This window comes from Nannospalax galili, unplaced genomic scaffold (assembly GCF_000622305.1).
Source record: "Nannospalax galili isolate Female #2095 unplaced genomic scaffold, S.galili_v1.0 scaffold1118, whole genome shotgun sequence".
Taxonomy (NCBI): Eukaryota; Metazoa; Chordata; class Mammalia; order Rodentia; family Spalacidae; genus Nannospalax; species Nannospalax galili.
Window position 1 is genome coordinate 1,249,619 of NW_008342011.1, and position 18,996 is coordinate 1,268,614.

At 39.1% G+C, this 18,996-nt stretch overlaps 1 protein-coding gene and 1 non-coding gene across 2 annotated transcripts in view; both read right to left on the reverse strand.

Annotated features, from left to right (window-relative positions):
• Positions 1-18,996, reverse strand: part of Macrod2 (mono-ADP ribosylhydrolase 2) — a 2,130,377-nt gene that overhangs the window by 642,887 nt on the left and 1,468,494 nt on the right. The gene's annotated exons all lie outside the window — the stretch shown is intronic.
• Positions 599-762, reverse strand: LOC115071186. Its single transcript, XR_003850294.1, has one exon. It is a non-coding gene; the product is annotated as a U1 spliceosomal RNA (small nuclear RNA).

Consider the following 18,996-nt stretch of genomic DNA (forward strand, 5'->3'; position numbering starts at 1 on the left):
ATACATGTTATGACATGCATGGAGAATGAGAGCAAGAGGGAGGGAGGGAGGGAGGGAGGGAGGAAAGGAGGAAGAGAGAGAGAATAAATGTAATAAGATGTGGGCTATTAATTTGGGTATAATTAACTATGTTTTGTCGCTTCTTATAATTTATTATGATTATATCAACACAATTCATCAAATGACTAAGTACTTTTCCACTTGAGTCCAAATGCCAGCTTTGTCTCACACTCGGATGCCAACTCCATGTGGCTACATTTAGGAATTCTACCTGTGAGGGGAACCTGATGATGTATTGAGACCACTTTGTAAGATGGATTAAAGGAATAGAATTAGAAAGGACATTGTTTATGTTCTTGCAAATGGTCCTCAACAGTCATGGAATTGTTTTAGAAAGTACATTAAAACCAAGGAGCTAGAACTGGAATTGGAATTATAAAAAAATGGAGTAGTTGTTTAATAATGAAGCAAGTAAAATAAGCAAATTAAGGCAACACAGACTTTCCAGATGAACATAATGAATTTTCATAACAGACAGAGAATAAACAATCAAGCTATTAGTGAAAATTTTGCTACTATCTTTTTTTTTTCTTTTTTTCAGGGGAGAGCTCGAACGCAGTCCCCAACTACCACAATTTATACAGTCCAGTTTCCCACATTTGGGGAAATCACAGGGGTCAGCACACCCAGAGTACAGTGGATAAGCCTCACCCTGGGAAAACCACCTTCGTGATCGTGGTATCTCCCCTGCCAGGTAAGTATAAATTTTGTTACTCTCTTAACACTTTTGGTAGCCACACTTACATTTGGAAAAAATAATACAACATACACATAAATAATTCTTGAATGGGGATTGTGTATCCTAAGGCTGTGACAAATGAATCAACTCAAACTGGCTTGAACAAACAAGGAGATATATTAGTTCACAGTACTAAAATGTTCAAAAGTTGCTGACTTCAGGTGTGGCATGATCTGGAGGATCGTGGTATCATATCTTGAATCTTCTTAAACCTCTTTGAAGGGGCTGGAGAGATGGATCAGTGGCTGATGAGCACTTGTTGCCCTCACAGAAGACACACTGGTTTGGCTCCCAACACCCACATAGAAGCTAACAACTGTAACTCCATTTCCAGGAGATATGACACCCTCTTCCGGTCTCTGCAAGTGTGGCATGACATGGATGCACTTACATACATTCCAGCAAAACCCTCCTATACATTAAATAAACAAGTAAATAAAAATTTTAAAATGTCTTTGAACATCTCTCTTGTATTTAACTGTTAGCAGAGCAACATCAAGAAACACTAATGCAAGTTTACGTTCTCCCAGGATCAACATTAGCAGAAGCAGTTTGTCTAGTCTATAGCTTCCCGAACCTATCGGTCACTCTACGGGAACCAATGTTCATGTATCCAACCTTAAATCAACTTCTAGAGCTAGGAGATAAGAGTAGAATCTGCCCAACTGCCTGACCCATCATATTCTTCTTCCTAGATAAATTACTCTGACAAGTCCTAGATCACACACCAGACATTTTTGACTAGAAATGGAATCCCATTATCATCACTTAGATAGAGAGTAGAAAATTTTGTGTGGTGACAAATGATAGAAAACTGAAACTCAAATATCTATAATCAGAATTAATGTTGTATCCCTAATCTAAGAGTCTTCATTGTCTGTGATTTTCTAAGAGAGGGAAGCTATTGCAGAAAAGATCAAGACACTCTGTTTCCTAAACTCTTCAGACCCTCTCCTAGCTTCCTGATAATTATGACCATCTTGGCAAGCAGCTGTAAACTTTCATAATATCAAGACTGAAATTTTCTTAAGTAAATATTAGTTAATGATCAAGGTGGAGAACATTTATCTTCACTGGAAAGATCAAGGGAATTTATATAGAAGGACAGCAAGAAAGGAAGGCTGCAGGTATTAATTAGCTACCCACATGTTAACTCTGTGACGTCTTCGCCACATCCCTTCTTCACCCTGAACCATTACATCTTTATTCCAAATAAACATCCATTCATGTCAGTACTCTAAAGGGGTAACTGGGAAGAGCATGGTAGACATGAGTGACTTGGGAAGAGGAATTTTAATCTCTACAACTTTCATAATTAAAAAAGAAGTAATTTACCAGCTCTAAATGTTAGCAATACTTTTGAGATACTTTTCACTTGTCTTTCTTGGGCCTATAAGTTTTCTTCTCATACTATTCCAGGCATTATCCTTCCTATGAAATGGCCCTGGCAGCTCCAGGAACTTTCTGAAATGTGTAAGCTAACAACTGGAATTCTGATCGTCTTTCTAGATGGCAAGCAGACCTTAGACATCTGCTTTAGATCTGAATATTCACTGATACTCATCAGGGACTACTGAGGTGCTGAAGACGGAGGGCTAGGCACAGATGACAGGGCATATCCCTATATTTGCCTATTACCTTTGTCTGTCCAAAAGAATCTTACCTTCTTTGTAAGCATAGTGCCATTCTCTGACAAATGCTAAGTTAGGCACAAAGAATGCTGATATTTAACAGGCATGTTACACCCATCCCAGTTCTGTGATCTCATTTTTACCATTGATGATGCCTTTTAAGTCACATCTTAGCAGCTTTACAAAACTGGAGTTCACTTCCTTGGGGAATCCAAACATCATCCTGAGTTTCACCAGAGAAATGAGGCCATGGTCTCATTATTAAAGGGAAGTTCCCACAGAGAAAACAGAGTCCACCCCTCCCCAGCTTTTTTTGTTTGTTTTTTTTGTTTGTTTGTTTGTTTGTTTGTTTTTTAGTTAGTTCCTATGTGATCTGTCTGAGTGGATAGGCAGCCTTGATCTGCAAGGAAATGGTATCCAAAAATAGATGGGTTCTTTATTATCCAAAACATCTTTGGAAATGTGCAGAACAGTTTGAAGCCAAGCCCTATAAAGCAGAATTCAGCATTAGAGCCTACGTTTTCTTTTACGGATAGAAATAATTGGAAAAAAATGTAGCTTGAGATTGAGGGTTTAGAAAATGGAACTAAATAATATCTACCATTTGCTACGGAAGGGTTCCATATGAATCAGCTGTGGCCTTAGGCACTTAGACATGTTTTTTCATTTAATGTGCAGACAGAGCAGTTCTGTTATATATTCTATTATATCTATTGTAAAATGGAGGGGAACCACAACTCATGGATATGTGATAATTACAGCAAGAGATAGGATGTGATTCCCAGTTTAAGTAACTTCAAATGCCTGAATCATTACAGGGTACTAGACACTCCTAGGAGTCTGAAACTTATTAAGGTCCAACTAAAGCATGCCTTCAAATGACTGAATAACCCAGAGCATTTGCTGTACAACAGAGAAATAACACAAGCAGGGTGTTCTAAACCAGACGTAGAGAAATCTGGTGACAAATTTTGTCATCATTATTGACAAAGTCAAGCCATGTACTGGTTTGTAGCCACTGTGGATGGTATTTGAGAAACACTCAGATGAGAGTGCATTTCCAAGTTCATTCTACATGTAGAAATTCAATTCATGGCTTTATCTTTTCACTGGAATATTTCAATTGCTCTGCCTCTGAAGGGCCCAATTACATGAAACTGATACGTAACATTCTGAGATCATGTCTGATTACACAAGCAGCCATCAGAAAGAGTAAGGAAATGATGGTCAATTTGGTTTGGCTGATTTGAGTAACAAAAGGTTTTATGAACTTTAATGTCTACCATTACACAGTTTTAGCTTCTCAAAACTGAAGCTTCTAAAATACATACTAGTCAAGGCTTAAAATACCTATCATTTCTAAATCCTCTGATGACATTAAAAGAAACAGAAAATCAATTTCAACACTAGAATTTCAGAACATATATAGTAAATACAAGACAACTATAATCATTTAAATTAATTCTTAAATCCAGCACAAGAGATATTCAAAATCGGATCTTTTTAAAAGGAAAGAGGGAAGGAAAATGAATTTTATTTCCCTTTCAGAACGTCATTCTTTGCAGGTACCAGACTGTCAGCTCAAGACCAGACAGACGAAGTGATTTGAGGTCAATTACTATAAAACGTGAGAGTTGAAAATAAAGCTAGAAAGCTTGTGAAGAGACAACCAGATCCTTCTTCAATCAGCTCAGTTTGTCTCACCTTGGCTGCTCATCAGACTCTCCCAGGAAACTGAATAAATCCTGATATACAAGTCACACCCAAGTTCAATTCCATCAGAATTCCAATGATAGGATCCAGCTATTGGCATTTTTGCTAAACTTCCTACATGATGCAAAGAGCAGCTGCAGTTAAAAATCAGAGTTGTCGGTAAGAGGAAAAGAGAAGCCCGATATTGGTCCTTCTTGCAGGCTTCTAGGCTCCAAAAATCACAGTAGACTGTGAGAATCAGTAGCCTTGCCTGAAGAATCAATTCAGGTCAATATACCCACATTTTACCTCTCACATACAAAGATCCTATTCCTTGCCTTAAGGAGTTTGTGCCTAGTTGCTAGATGTGATTTACAACCAAGATAATTGATTGTCGTCCAAGGCAAGGGGAATAAGCAAACCTGTGTTCCAAACAGCGAAGAACATGGGAATACATAGAAAGCCTCATTCTTAGACAGATGGAAGTCAGAGGAGAGATGCAAAGAATCCAAGCTGCTTTTATGGGAGAGATGTCATCCAGGGAAAGATTTTTCAGGGAAGGAACTGTGGACAAAGAGGTAGAGGCTGAGAAGCAAAGAACAAATTTTTAGTTGGTGGGCCAAAAAACCAGAACATGGATATCAAAAGAACGGGCTCAGGCGGTTCAAGGAGATTCTCTTAGAGATGTACAAACAGCTCTATCAGGTCTGGTATTTGCCTTTAGGATCCCAATTGTCCCAGCAATTACTGTCAGACTTTAAAGTTATCACTTAACATGCACAGTTCCCTAAAAGGGAACAGTTTTAAAAAGCCCACTTTCCCAGAGACATCCTGCTGCAAAGAAGTTGATGAGGTCAACAGAGCTATCCCTTGGGCTTTCTAGGTCTCTATTAAGCTCATAAAAGAGAGATTTCACACTGCAGAAAGCTCATTTTTATTTTACAGATTTATGAGGGGAACCAGTCTGACCGATGAAAATGTCAATCAATTCCTGTCTTAAAAAAATGAGCTGAAATGAGAGGTCAGCCAGAATGGAGAAGGTTGTGATCCATGTAGGAAAACTGAGCACAGAGGTTACAGGAGAGGGGGAAACTGGTAATGAAAGCGAATGTGCTGTAAAAGCCCAAGTAATTAAATCTTCTTCAAAATATGCATCAAATTTCACAACTATAATTTCCCATGCTGCCCCTCATGAAAAGGTATGATGGTTATTTGCTCAAAGCCATGTAATTCTTAAAATATAAAACCCATCAGTATTTTGGCCAAGAGTTGCACTGTAGGTTTTATAAGATGCATAGTAACCCAAGGATGTGTATATACATCACACATCTGAAGGGCTCTGGTGGTTTCAATTTATTATGTGTTGAATGTTCTGGAATGCTTAGGATACTAGAGACATTTTTTTCCCCGAGTCTGATTACATGTATCCAATAAAACAGTGACAGCTCATTAATAAGACTCAAACACCACTTGATAGGATGTCACAAACTAGAGTCATCACATGACAGAGAACTGAGATCAATATGTACACTCAGAGCTAACATTACTGGTTAGGAAATGGGATGCAGAGTATTCTTTTTTTATTTCAATTAAATGGACCTGCAGACAACTGATTAACTATTTATCTGCTACCTATAAGAAAATACTCAGGAAATACGTAATTAGAAAGTCCCTATGCTCCCCAAACTGTAACTTTTGCTGTTGTCTAAGTGAATAAACCTGAAGTCAGGATGCTTGGGACCAACCTCCTTTCTGGCACTCAAGGTCTCTGTATGCTCAGTCATGAAGTTTCTTCCTCAGGAAACTCAGCGGTGGGCATTGTGTGAAGAAATAGAAACATGATACCCAATACAGAACCAATCGAAAGGCAGAAGTTGAATGTTTAATAAGTATCCGCCAGCAATGTGATAATCAATTCCTCCCCACATCTTGGGCACCTCTGTTAGGATTAGGAGTGGAAAGAGATCAGCCAGGGACACCACTCTGCTGAAAACTCTCTCTTGGGTTTTGGTGTCAAAATGTTAGGAATACAAGTTCAGAGATTTTCTTTACAAAGTGTTGGGAACTCAGTGTGACATGCTGGGTAATTTCTCATAATATTGAAATCAAGAAATCTCAAGAATAGTTGTAACTTGTGTGACATATATATATATATATATACATACATACATAATTGTGTATATAGGTGCATGTAAACATAATTTGTATGCAAATTCACACATAATTATGTGCAATGGGTTAGGAAGACTAAGAGATGGAAGACTTTCACACTACCACAAGTTTTCCTAACATGGGAACAGCTAGAAAATGTTTGCAATTATACAGTAACAATTGTACATGTATGTGGGGTGTGTGTGAGAGAGAGGGAGGGAGAGAGAAAGAGAGAGAGAGAGGGAGGGAGAGAGAGACAGAGAGAGCTGCAAGAGGAAAACAGCATTTGTGGGTGAGAACAGCGAGGAGAGAAGAGCAGCGTCAGGGCAGGAAGTAAGGTGGGAGAGATATCCACATAACTTGAAAGTTCTTGTAAAATGCTAACAAATTGTAAGGAAAAATGCATTAAAGTGATGACCGGATAATGTTCTGTTCTCATTAATAATGCAGGTAAACAAACAGATGATAACTAAAGCACATAAAAATGACTCAGATGCTTAGATCATAAATATGTGTCAATTGAAAACCAATCACAATTAACTCATCCAAAACTCACAGCCTCCACTGGCAGTTGGCTAGGGACATATCTTTTTTGATTTCTCTATAAACCCAATATTCATTTTTGAAGCAGAACTATGGTCTGGTGGCTAAAGCTATAATTGTTCCAGAAACACAGGTCAATGTTAGCACAGTCAATGACTTCAGGTCTCATCCAAACTCCAGCATCATCACAGCTGCCTGTGTGTCTATTCCTGGAGCTTCAACCCCTCATCACCCTTCGAGATTAAAGAGACTATTATCTACTCCAGGGAAGAAGAGTTTATAGCCTTCAGACAAGGCTGCCTGCTAGGTGAACTTATAGGAAGACTATAAGACATTACAACGTAAGCCACATCCCTTCTAAGACAGAAAGTTATGTCCTTAGGTGCTATTCTGCATCACTGAAAAGTAAGGACAGCCTCCAGTGCACCTGGAGAGGGAAAGGCTAACTGAAATCTTATCCCATCTCTGCCTTTCCTAAGTCAGCTATATAACCTCTGAGGATCCGCTATGATTCTGTACAAGGGGAAAATGGTACTAATCTATCAAAGTAGATCTGAAGATTAGAAATAATACATCATGTGTCAGGCACAATTATAGATAACAACTGTATCATTAACTTAAAAATATGTCTCATTTCAGTCAGTTCCAGCCATTATCAATGCCAATTGTAATACACAGTGTAAATAAAATTCTAAGAACAAACCACAACACTTGAATGTAGGACATTAGTTTCCATTTTTTAGTAAATATGAGTTGAACATAGCATTGTGTGGCTCAGGGAGGGAGAAGCAGAGAAGTTAGAATAAGGATTCCATGGTTCAGCAAGAGCTGGAATCTTCAAGTTTCTGTAAAAGACTTAGGGAAGCGTCATGTATTTGAGACAGAGAGGAAACAGTTACTCACACACAGGCTTCCATTTGAGATTTTCCTTACAATAAAGGAACCATCATTAGGAGAATGTCTGATTAAGCATCAGGCCCTGAGTACTATGTTCATGTCTGGCTTTTGGCAAGTCACTGATATGCTCAATTTAGTGTTGGGAAATACTTTGCTATACTTTGGAATTCTAGTCCTAAACTTATAGAGAGAAAAGTGGCTTTCCAAGTTAATATCGGAGATGATAAAAGTTTCAAATATGGCTTTAAAAATTCATGAAAGCCAATGTTTTAATTATACTTTATTATCCTTAGCTATCTGAGAGAGGTAAAATGGAAAATTTAGAGAAAACAAGGCTGTTCAGTTCTATAGTCTGATCAGTGACAGCTTTTCCAGGAATTAAAACATTCCACCACCTACTCACAAGACCCTGGCTTCAATTTTTGTGAAAGCCAGATGGCAGATCCGTGAATGCTACTGCCTGCCCACAGTTGCAAGAAGGAAAGGTAAACTTGATTAGAAGAGAAGCGATGCTATTATTCTTGCTTGATGCAGTGCAGCTAAATAGCATGTCCTGAACCGTAAAGGGGGGCTGTAAGAGAACAGATTCTTCCACCTGGCGTCTAGCTTCATGGGCGTTTTGTTAAATAGCTCAGTTGTCTTCAAAAAACTAAAAGCATTTCAAAATAGGATTTTTTTTTTCCCTCGTCTGCTATGTTTACAGAGGAGGGAACCAAACTTAATTCTCTTTCCTCATTATCTTTCACGCTGGGTCATTTCTGGTTCTCACTTAATTTTTAGGATCTTCTTATTTTCTAATCTGCTATAGGCTGGGAAATATTTGTTAAAATTAGAGGTACCTTACTGGGGACCAGGGGAGAATGGAGGCATGGGTGTAAAGCTCCTTTAGGAAGCCATAGATTATTTAACAAAATCTCAGTGTTGCATGTGTGATATCTCCTTTCCAGTTATTGGTCAGAGGGGTCCTAGAGACACCCCCCAAAAAACAATACAGTCTATTTCTCTTATAAGGCTATTCCACCTGAACTTGATAAGACCCTATTTCTGAAGACACTACATACTTTGATCACAGGAAATGGAGAAATCAATTTGGTACTAACCAGGAGGCTTCTTCCGCACTGGCCAGTTTTCCTCTTGTCAGAAGATGCTATGCAGGCGTTAAGGAGAAAAATCGTCAACAATCTTACCCAGCTGTAAAACCTGAAAGCACAATAAAGCTCAGCCTGACAAGATATGCCCATTGATTGCAATAGTGGAATCAGTGTTATAGGAGTCACCAACAAGCTTTCTAATTGGATATAAGGCCCATTCTACAGGAAGGAATTTATGCCAGGTACTATAGATCTGACCAAGAATCTGTGGCTAAGGAGATCATCGGCTCCAGGAGAAAACCAGCTATTACTATTCTGCTAAATGGGCATAGTATCAAACTGTCTTTTATATACCTAACCTTACACCAGTAGATGAGTAGAGCTCTCACTCCTCATCAGAGAAGCTTCTTTTTGCACTGAGTGGCAGTTAATAGAGATTTACAAGGGGTCAAAATGGAGAGAAATATGTCCTGTGGGGTGCTTACCCCTAACTGGGACATGCATTTCACCCTCCCTCACTTCCAAGGCTCAGGGAACATCACTGAAGAGGGAATGATTGATTGTCAGACCCAGAGGTCAGGGAGGACTTCTGTGAAACCCTGTCCTCTGGACATGTCAGAACCATTATACACATGAACCCACAACAGCTGTGGATGCCTGCACAAGACCTGTCATGAAATTCAGAGAATGAACATTGCAGCATGGATGGGGAGCTCAGGAGACCACATTCCTAGCTGAAGATCTATTGGCAGTTGATGACTTCCTGGGGAGAGAGAGTCAGTTTTCTTCTGGGGTCTGGGCCATGGTAGGTTATCATACCCCTGAGGATGGCTTCATCCCATGAGCACAAGGCCAGGCACTAACTGTACTCTGTGGGTTATTTAAAAATAAAAGGCTAGAAAAGAAGAGGATATGAATTTGGGATGGGGGAGGGGTCCAGAAAGAGTTATAGGGGAAGATGGGGGTGAATGTGCTCTAAACACATTGTGTATGTGAATGACTAAAGCAAGTATAAAGAACAAAAAGTCCATTGAGTGGAGCTTAAGAACTGCTTTAGAGGGCGACAGTGCAGAGATGGGAAGAACATTTAAAAATATTTTTTTCAGTTTCTTGGCTATGAACTGAGGCTAGAAAGGCATCCAAAAGTGACCTCTAAGTGAGCAGAAAGGGTTAAATTCCACACCATCTAATGGATGACTATCAGGCATAGAAACAGCAAACAGGAAGACAAACGACACTGAGCTGAGCCCCAAAGGGACTCACCCAGTACAGCATGCAGGTTCCTCATGGGGACAAATCCCCTCCCCTTTCTCCACAGCACTGACTGATCAGCTATATGGTGCACCTCTGCAAGGCCTTAATGATCAGCTTAGCCTGGAGATGTGGAGTAAGCAGTCTGTTTACAGGTGGTGGTAGTGACAGGCAAGTCACAGCATCCCCTTGTTCAGTCTAATGGGTGACTTGAAAGATTCAGCTGTCAGGCCAGCGTGAGGCCTCATTTTTCTTCCCTGCTGCATAGGGTGTCCCTTGCTGCCACCAACATTTGATTGTGATTAATTTGTCAGGGATGGCTGTACAATGGAAATAGAGAAATGGATTGCCAATTACAGCTAGTCTTCTCTCAGATTGCCTGGCAACTCAGTCCTTTCTGCAGGTCTAACAGCCCTGGGCACACTGGATTTGGTCTGGGAGGGAATGAAGCCATTCTCAAGTGTATTTTAAAGATGAAGAAAAGGCCAAAGGTGACTCTGTTTGTCACTCTTTAGGAGAGGTGCTGATGTGGCAAGCTCCACGGGGGGAAGCCACTCTTAGGTTTGCTTTGAATTCTATTGGTTTAAAATGCTTTGTACTTCTGGTTTAAGTATGAGCAATATGAATGAAAGGTATGAAAGGGTTCTTTCCACAATTGACACTGAAAAAGGCTAAAGGAAAGTGTGTCTTTGACTCCCTCTGTGATGTTCCCAGCATGGTAATGATGGGCAAATGGAAAATGAAAGTAGGCATGCCAATTTGTTCTCCTGGGTGCATCCAAAAGACAATCATTAACACACCAACATTGGTAAGTATAATCTAAGATGTTTCAGTTATTACAAACACCTGAGCTACCGTTGTCAAAGGGCTCTGCTATCAATTTATTCTATGTTACAGAATTTACTCACTGGTGGGGCAAAGGTAGGTGAAATAGGTCTCATTTCAGTCGTTGGAAAAAAAAACACTGTAATTATCTTGAAAAGGACAGATGAAAATGAACATAATGATTCCACAGCAAGATTTAAAATTAAAGCATTCTTAAATTTACCGACCAACTATATGTTATGTGTTACTCTGTAATGATCACAACTAAAGAAACAAAAAAGGTTATTATTTGGGAAAGAAACAAATAGTGATTAATTCATTTAGGTATCTATTTAAATTTATATGTACATATTTAATATATGTTACATATGCACATTCAAACACATATGCAAATATATGACATAGACTGTACATAATGTATATAAATGAATTTATATATGCATTTATGTGTATATACACATATGTGATATATGTGTATATGCATATATACATATATAAATGAATGTTTTAAAGTGTGTGTGCATATTTAAAATGTAACTAGGTCACTATAAGATAATGAGTGACTTTTTAAGAGTCTTGAAAGAAGAGGTGCTGGAGAGATGCCTCAGCGGTTAAGATCACTGACAGTTCTTGCAAGGACCTGAGTTCAATTCCTAGCACCTACATGGCAGCTAACAATCATCTGTAACTCCAGTTCTGGGAAATCTGATCTCCATGGGCACTGCACAACACAGGTTGCACTTACATACATTCAGGCAATATACCAATACACATAAAATAATTTTTTAAACCTTGAGAGGGGAAGGCCTTTCTTAGACAACTTACAGAAGACTGAAGATTTTATTATATTTATAGGCTCATATATATTAAATAAATTTTTAAATACGTAAGAAATTTAGAGTATATGCCTCTTAAGAGACATACTGGCCATTTGGGAAGAGATATTCTATTGCAACTTTTATAATCTTTTGTGTTGCTTTATTATTTTTGATATGTGCTTATGTTACTTTGATGATGAAAAGCTCTCATCTTCAAAAATTACTCCTCCATCTCATCATATTCTTGATGATTTTAGTGAGATATATGTGGTCACATGTCCCAGCCCTTTTAACTAAGGAAGCACTCAAGGCTGAATAGTGAACACAATAGGAACCCACTAATCAATCATCAGTCAAAGCTAAGTGGAGGATATGAGATGACCCACTTCAGTTCTCTGGGAATTTAGTCAGCATGTCCCATATAGCAGGTGCCATATTAAACAGTGAGGGGACACAGATACTAAATGGTCCCAAATCATTACTATTTCGTAGTCTAGCTACCATTGAGTTACCATGTTTGGGGGTGGGAGTGAAAACTCTAAGTACAACTAACATAAATTTGGGCGAACAAACCATAAAGAACAATGATTTGACCAATCACTGAGATGCTTGAGTATCTGCTAGGAGTCTCCTGAGAATCTTAGAGATGATTCTTTTAAAAGATGATCATTTGTAGAGACATTGGTTTAGAATGGTTGCAAGGAGAATCAATGACAATATCAAAGTATTGAGTCTTTCTGTACTACAATAAATGGAAAAAATAAGCTAGGATGAAGTATAAAAACTCTAAGTTACATACTGTCATCTTGTAAAATGCTTCCCATTTGATTATTTGAGGCACAATCCATATTCTTACAAGATAATATTATGCCTTGTAATTTTGTTGTCAGAACAAACTCAAAAGTGACTTAAATTATAAGAATGAATATAGAGGATCTTTTTACAGGCAAATTTATGCATTCATTTAACAATAATCTACTGGCCTCTACTTATCAAACACTGAGCTGGGAGCTGAGAACACCAGAGTATGCAAATCCAGATACTAACAACTGCAAAGCAATTACTTCAATCCACCTATATGATCTGGTGCAATGTGGACTGTGAAGGAGGGTCATAGAGGTCTTCTCAGGGTGTTTAGAGAAGTCATTCTTCTCAAGCCCATGCTTGTGGTAGATCCCATGAAGATGGGATGAAAAAAAGACTCTTTAGACTTTAGGGAAGAGTCCCATGTCTGTGTGCAAACAGCTAAAGAACTCAGGCAGAAGATGAAACCAGGCAAGGATAGTCAGACTGTGTTGATAGAGTTGTCTTTTATCTCAAGGAACTTGTTCAGAGTTTTGGATGGGGCCCCCCAAAGCACATCTCTACTAATGGGGGGGGCGGTGATCCTACCTACACTTTCTTAGAAATAGGAATGGAAATTTGGTAAGTCTACATTGGTAACAGTGAGTTTAACAGCCTGGGACAGAGTATTCCAGAGAAAAGAGGGAATTGGGGCCTGAGGAGCAGAGGAGGACTAAGCTTGGGGAGTGAAGAAAAAATATCATTTCATCTAATTAGGATAAATTCCTATGTTTTACTTAGGCTGGGCTAGTTTTTATTTACCTCCGTCATTTTCTCTTGATATGCATGACGGACAAGGATGACATTTCCTATACTGGACACTTCTTCACTTGGTTAATTCTTATCCCTCCCCATTAAAACTAAGAGAGCTTCACTGGTAATATCCTTTTTTTTTTTTTTTTCATTTCTTAAGTACATCACTTCTAAAAATGGTCATTTCTGGATAGAAAAGAGACCAGTGCATTCAGTATGCGGCTCCCTGAGGCACCAGGCTTCACTGCTAGAGAGGAAGCTGTACAGGAATTGTGAGGGGCCTATGGTAGACAAAGGTGGAGAAGTGGGCAAGGCAGGCTGGAAGGAAGACAGTTAGAGCCAGCCTCATCCTCTCACTCACCTGCTTGTCTTTAGGAGCTCTGACACTTACATCTCAGATAGGCACTGCCCCAGGTAAGACACAAGCTGTGGTTGGGAAGCAGTTGGTAGTATAAGGATGGCGAAGAATGCCAAACAGAAAGAGCAGGAAAGCAAAGAATGTTCCTTGGCATAGAAGGGCCCCCATGTCCCCACTTATCCTTGAGATATTCTCTCTCTGGGAACGGCTGCGTTGTCATTAGCTTGCAGCACACATGTTCAGCCTCTGGGCATTTCCATCTCATCCTGCCGCTCTTCATCCACATCATCTCACACTCACCACATGTTCTATTTCTTATCTTTCACAAACAAAAATCCCAGTGCTGTATATGGGGTACCTCCTTTCCAGTTATTGGTCAGCGGGGTCCCAGAGACCAGTGGGAGAAGGAATAGACTGGGATACTTCTGATACAACCCCTACCAACCCACCCACACAAATACAGCCCTTCAGCCCCAGTTCTGCTTGAACATGTGCAGAGAGATCTAAGAAAAGCATTGCGAGATGCCTATTTTTACATTTCCTGGATTCCTGGATGCATATCACTGTTTTATCCTGGCAATGAGGCATATTTTCATTGTTTTATGAAGGATGGAAGAAGCTGATGAGTCCTCATTTCCTTCTATATACAACATGGGAAAACAGCATTGCTGTGCATTTCTCTTTGTTTTTCACTGTGGATGAGAGGATATTTGTGAAGTTGAAGAAAGAATTGAGAAGCTATAATTTAGGATGTTAACCTTTCCCTAAGGCAGTACCAGAAGATCTTACCAGCTTGCTAAGGGATTCAGAATTTGCAGAAGCCTGGAGCCCATCAGCTGGTGATGACTCTCCCAGGTTCTCATAATATATGCAAGGGCTGGCATTTACAAGGTTGGTCGAATGCCTGCCTGACTTTTCAAATTGGAGCTTTGGCAGTGCACCAGCAGCACCATAAACCACAGGATGAGTACCTTCTTGAGGGTTAATCATACAAGGAGATTTATTGGAAGAGGGCTGTAATGTTAGCATCTGGTAAGTAATAGAAAGCATTTTGTTTTAAGGAGATTACCATATACTTAGGCTTCAGAATATACTGTGCAATTTCAACTGCAAAGTATTCCTCACTTGCATAGACTGTGCCCTGGGCCTGTAGCATACACACGTGTCAGCTTTTCCTTTAAAAGGAACTCTGATGATGAAGTGGAAGAAGTGCTGAAACGGTGCAAAGAAAGATGAATGTGCAGGTACTTTCTATGTTAATTCAGATGTCATAAGTCACAAATAGAAAACACAATGGTCTGGCATGAGTTTGTGAAGAAGAGGGAGAGGTGAGTGGGAACTGGAGAGATTGGGATCCCCCAACTCATACTGATATCAGTCTTTGGTATTCAGGTTCAGGAAGAGACTCAGACCAACTTCTTACTTTTCTTCCTATAGCAGATGTCTTATGTTAATATTATTTCCATTTAATATATGAAGAAGCTTGGAAATGAAATTTGGAAAAGATATTGGCATACAGATCATTCTAGACTGTAACTTGAGATCTGCTGGATTCCTAGATCTCTGCACTTGCCTCTCTGAACTTCTTTGCTCTGGGCTGTGATCTCAGTTCTCACATAAACTAGCCAGATGTTGTTATAGGCAAGTCTCTCAGCACCTCTGGGTCTCATTTTCCCAAGCTAAGAAAATAAAGATCCAATATGATTTCCAAAGTGACATCACGGTCCGATAGCCCATGTTCTTGGAAATAAAAGAGGTGCACTCTTTCTGGGTATTTGGAGCAACCAAAGCAAGCAAAGGATTTCTTCTTTCTTTAAGACAAGCATTAAAATATTGGTTACTTTTCTCCCAAGGTTGCCTAAGAAGGAAGATTAAAAATGTACTACAGAGAAGCATGTTTTGGCTTTGCCCATAGATCTGCTACCTTACAACATGGAATTTCACTTTCAAGATCACAAATAACTACAACCACATAGTCTGTCTTCCTGAAATCTTCTCATCACCCACAGACAAGATCAAATATTTTCTTATCATTATCAGGGCTTAAATAAATTGTGGGAGACTGGAAGGGCTTAAGATGGTTGAATTTATTTCTAAATAATTGGGTACCATAGTTGTTGTTAAGTAAGATGTAGGAAATAAATCTGGCATAATGATATTACAGGTCTTGTTTCCAGTCATCTGCACTCATAGGCCTTAGCACAGCGCCCAAAGGTGGTTGAAAGAAGACAACAGTCTTTCCAAGAAACAGCAAGCAAAAGCAAACTAACACAAATTGAGGAGCCTCCTGTGATAAGGTATCTCTAATTAGAGCTCAAATAAAGACTTCTTCAAATAGTGAACAATTTATTAACAGTGTTGGCACTCCTCCAGAATCTAAGGAATAGTACTGAGCACCGCACAAAGTCACGTGCACTCAAGGGCTTCAGAGTTGAGTGGAAGGCAGTAATGACAGCTGTAGCGACAAAAATAATATATATACCAACACCATCAACAACCACAACTATTCCATGCACATCTATGTCTGACCTTAGGATAAGCACTTTAATCATTTATATAATTTTATGTTTCCAACAATTCCAGGTTGTAGGCATTATTATCGCTGACTGACTCTTGAGGTTACTGAAATAAAACAAGATTAAGTAATCACAGGGCTGGAGCGATGGCTGAACGGTTAAGAACACTGGTTGTTCATGCAGAAGACCCCGGTTTGAATCCCAGCACCCACATGGCAGCTAACAGCTGTGCATAACTCCATTTCCAGGGGATCGATGGCCTCTTCTGTCCTCCGCAGGCATTGCACAACACAGGTGCACTTACCTACATGCAGGCAATATACTCATACACATAAAATAAAAATAATAAATAAAATATTTTTAAAGATTAAGTAAACACCTATGACTACATAACTACTAAGCAAAGATGGCAAAATTTAAATGTAGATTAATGGGACCTTGAGGCCCATGGTGAAGGCCACTCTGATCTAGGCCCTCATTCCTCAGGGTCCCTTGGATCTCTGAGAGACTGCTACCACAATGATGCTCAGTGATGGATTATGCATAGTAATAGAAACTGCATGGATTCCAGAGCCATCAAGAAAACATGGCTTCCGGAGGGGCCTGAGAAAATCAGGGGGCCCAAGAATGGAAATGTGTATCATTTCAAGAGGATTAAAATTAGAGTATGCCACTAGATTACATTTATAATTTGTATACTTAGATAATATAAATCAACTACATGTAAATATTATTCATTAAGAGTCCCAAAACAGAAACAGTTCAAATTCCATGGACTGAGATGTGAAAAAGCAAAATGTGCCTTATACATACAACTGTATACTAAGAGAAATGAATGGGTAATTGATATATGCCCCTATGTGGAAGGGCTCTGAGGATATTATAGCAAATGAAAAATAAAAGTAGGGCAGACATGTTATGATTCCCTTTATCTTTGACATCCAGATAGGTGCATTTGTGAGTGGATGAATAGTTGCCTGAGGCTGGGGAGGGGAGAAGGATAGAATTGATTCCTAATATGAAGTGTTTGGGGGGGCGCTGGTGAATAATTCTAATATTGGATTATGATAATGGCTGCACAGCTCAGTGAATATACTAGAAGCACTTTAAATGTTTTCATTATTTTTATTTTATGTGTATGAGTGTATTGCCTGCATGTATGTAAGTGTACCCATGTTGTGCAATACCCATGGAGGTCAGAAGAGGGCTTGGATCTCCTAGAACTGGAGTTACTGATGGTTTTAGCCACTATGTGAGTGCTGTGAACCAAACCTGGGTCCTCTGCAAGAGCAGCCAGTGCTCTCAACTGCTGAGCCATCTCTCCAACCTGGAGAAAAGCACTTTAAAGGGGAAACTTACATTGGTGGATCAGATTTTAAACAAAACTTCTTTGAAAATTAACTGACTTTTGAGCTATCCCTGTGAAATCTAAATAAAATCATTCTTTAAAGGAAATAAAAGAAACAGAAACCAATCCGTGGTGGATACCAGCTACTGCTAGTATAGTAGGGTCTCTTGAGTGGACAGGATGGGTCAATAGCCTCCCTTACAATTTACAGCCTCTAATTATTATTTAGCTGTTGAAGACAACATTAAGACCAACTACATCCACCACTGATCTAAGTGCTAGGACATTCAAAAACAGAACTTACAGATGATGTAATTCCTGATGACCAAATGGGGAATCTTAAAAAAGGGGAAAGTGAGTTTTCCTGAAAATGCAGCTGCTTAGAAAGAAGACCTAATTACATCAGGTAAAAAAAGGTTCATTTATAATACTCAGAAATGAACTCAGATCAGTACATCATAGAGATTAGACTTCATGCTAATTTGCTTAATTTCAGTTCAATTTGCAGCTACTTGTAGGGAACAGTTTTTGAGGGCCATGGTTAAAAGGGGAGACAGGTATACTTTAGCAATACACGTGCTCTAAAAAAGCCTTCCTTTGACTGTAGAGTGAATATATTCATTTTCACACTATAATTGACTCGTAGTATTTCCTTCAGGGCCAGATTATGCCCTAAACTGAGATTTCCTAGAGTTCCTAGACACATGGTATATTGAGTCAACAGCTCAGGACCCCTGTAAGTTTATAGATAGATCTAGCCTCGGGGACTAAGGGTGTCACAGAAACAAATTACAATAGATTCCTCCAAGGACTTCTATGGAAAAGACTGGAATTGCAATAAAGCAAACAGTGTAATGACTTTGTATTCTCAACATGTTGGTTTCATCATCTACTGATGTGCCCAAAACTTTTGAAAGGCATATGGCACCTATGAAATCCAATTCAGATATGATCTGAATTTCTGAATATGCTGTCTGAACATGAAATATATAGGTCATCCTTAAGATGCCTTAAAATCACATTCTTTCTGATATCTAAATGGTCAAGATAATAAGACCACTTTAATAAAGCAGATACTATTAAACTCATCAACTACTCTTTTAAAATAAGCAGCCACTCTGGGTAGCAAGACTCCAGAATTAACCAGGAATGATCCCTATTGTTTAACTGATTTGTCTTGCCCCTCAAATGGCAAAATCCAGAAATTCATCAATGCATTCCTCCTTTTCCCACCCAAAAGAACTGTAGTTGAGCAGGTGCAATCTAAGCTAGATGAAATTTTTCGTTGTCTTTTCAAGTTAGGTTGGTCATGAGAACAATTTCTCTGTAATGAAAGGTCCTCAAAGTAATGCCTGCTACTCTGTATCCAAGGACACTTGGATAGAGGACATGCCTCTCTCTCTCTCTCATATGAGGTATATATATATGAGGCATATATAAGGCATATACAAAAGGCATATATATATGAGGCATATATATA